This window comes from Phoenix dactylifera, chromosome 5, assembly GCF_051530095.1.
Source record: "Phoenix dactylifera cultivar Ajwa chromosome 5, Ajwa_hap1_PhDact_Kaust_v1.1, whole genome shotgun sequence".
Lineage (NCBI taxonomy): Eukaryota > Viridiplantae > Streptophyta > Magnoliopsida > Arecales > Arecaceae > Phoenix > Phoenix dactylifera.
In genome coordinates this window covers 4,832,684-4,835,152 of record NC_143194.1, presented here as the reverse complement: position 1 = coordinate 4,835,152, position 2,469 = coordinate 4,832,684, and the positions used below count along the sequence as shown (strand labels likewise).

The following is a 2,469-nucleotide window of genomic DNA, read 5'->3' as shown; positions in this document are numbered from 1 at the left end:
TTTCCAAAAGGGGCCATGTGAGATTTAAGTACTCTCTCTATATCATTCACAATTGATTTATTGGTGGACCCTATAAAATTTAATATTTAAGCTAAGCGTGATTGACCTTGAGGTAGGAGCATGAACTCTATCAACATCTCAACCCTAACATTGAGTATGATCACAATCCCGGTAGGCGTATTAAATCGAAGGGTAAGAAATTGGAGCCATGAATTCATTGAAGATTTATATGATCCAATATGTCATGCTAAAGCTCCACAAAATTAAAAAAAAAATGGTTTTCCAAATTGAATCTGTTAAAAAATATAAGGAATTTGGTGACTTGGAGAGCAAGCAAATCAATGGGTTGTGTTCAATTGGATGATATGGCATTGGGTAACCCCTTAACCTTAGTGGACTATTCAAGCATTGTTAGGCGGCCCAATAACTAGACCCTCAATGGTGGTTGTTGTGTGGACCTTGGGCCACATTTGGTTGTTGAATGGGAGCTTTTTAGCCTTTAGTTGGAGGGACAAATGCAGGGGATAAAAAAAGAATTACATTGTTTGTTCATTTGGATTATCAAAGGACAAATCTGATCATTGTTTGTTCATTTGGATTATCAAAGGACAAATCTGATCATTTTACCAAAAAAGATAAAAAAAGGACAAATCTGATCTCCCACTTTTTTCCGTATTCAGAGAATAGGTGGGGTAAAAGAATAATTGAATGGTAAAATGGTAATTAGGTCGAGTAAATTTTTGTCCAGTTCCATGGAATTAGTATATCTAAGCCCAACACCCGAATTGGCTCATGATAAAGAGCGGGAGAGATATCCCCTGGAATGGTATAGAAAGTGATTTTTTTTTTTTTCTAAAGCGGATGGATCATACCCGATGAGTACGGATACACTCAATAAAATAAAAAAAATAAAATATCTTGGAGTGCCAAGGGCAGCTTCCCATCTCCAGCCCGCAGAGTACTGCCAGAGTGACTGGCTACATAATTAGCCACTTAGTCCGCAACCCAATTAGCTTCATAAAAAATATGCTTAGCCTAGAAGGCCTCTCCGTCCCTCACCAATGCCTAAATATCTGGGACCAAAGGGTAGACGTAACCAATATCCCTTGGGCCCCCCCGGATCCAGCTGATGACCGTGGCTGAGTCCCCCTCTAGAATAATGGAACTGGAGCATAAAACATACCGGGCGTGGCGAAGATCCGCCCAAGCGGCCTTCAGCTCTGCATTCGAAACCGATATGTCGAAGAGTTGACTACCCTCTGTAGCCACGACCCTGGCAGACGGGTTCCGAATAACGAAACCTGTACCGCCCTGCGTGCCTCTGTCCAAGATGGACCCATCGAAGTTGACCTTGAGGAAACTCGAGAGGTGGGGGCTCCCAGGTGAAAAACACCGTACGGGATGCTGCCGAAGCAAAATGGAAACCCCAGATGTCCCAAGCTGTCAAGGTCGGTATGATGTGACTGAGCTCTACCACCTGTATACAAGCACTCTCCACCACAAGTTTCAGCGATATACTGCGTTCGCCAAAGGTACGAGCGTTCCTAGCCAGCCAAATTTGGTAAGACGTGCAAATCGCTCGAGCAGCTCCTAGCAAAGAAGTGAAGACTCTGAACATCGGCGTATGGCCCGTAAAAACTGGTCCCTCTAGCTCTGAACCTCCTGCGGGATCCCTACCAGTTACCAAGTCGCCCTAGCCCATATGCACTGAAACAAGGCATAGTCCACCGTCTCGTCCACACCACAATCCCCACATACTGGGAGAATTCTCAGTCTTTATCCACTAAGTACTGCTCTCGTCGGAAGATAGTCCGAGACCACCTTCTATAGAAACAGGGCTCCCCTCAGATGGAGTTCTAAGTGCCAGATCGAGGTGCAATCTGGCCTAGGCTATACTGCCACCGGAGATAGAGGAGAGGTTGCCCCTCCTGATGCTGGTCCTAAAAATTTGGACCATTTCTCGATTTATGCGTGTCATCCTTGCACAGGGCCATGCTAATCTACTATGTATCATTCCAATTTTATCGGATGTCTCCGAATGCTGCTCGGTAGCATAAGTTGGGAAGCCGGAGGATACCCTCCCTTGTTCTGCAGCCGTACTAGCTTAATGTCCATGGAAGTACATCCATCCTAGACCCTTTTTTCACTTCCCTTTTTACATTTTCACTTCTGGTAATAGGCTTCCCTAGTGTTATTGGCCAAATAGCTGGTCCCCATCACTATGATCTCTTGAGGTAGGCTTCCCTCTGGGGCACTTTCTTTAATCTTCTTGTCCTGCCTAGCCCCAGCCGCCGAATCATCTAGGTCGGCTTGTTTGTTATTCTTGTGCCTACTCAAGCATGGGTTAATAATAGGCCTCATAGGGTTCTATTTTGCTCCAATTGGTTGGTAATCCCCGTGATCATCTATTTTTTTCGTTGTTACTTATATTCTGCTCAACATTATAGATCTAGGGGCTCGTTTGGTTCG

At 44.6% G+C, this 2,469-nt stretch overlaps 1 non-coding gene across 1 annotated transcript; it reads right to left on the bottom strand.

Annotated features, from left to right (window-relative positions):
- Positions 1–1,942: 1,942 nt before the first annotated feature.
- Positions 1,943–2,045, bottom strand: LOC113462826 (U6 spliceosomal RNA). The gene has a single exon (XR_003385988.1). It is a non-coding gene; the product is annotated as a U6 spliceosomal RNA (small nuclear RNA).
- Between the last annotated feature and the right edge of the window lie 424 nt (positions 2,046–2,469).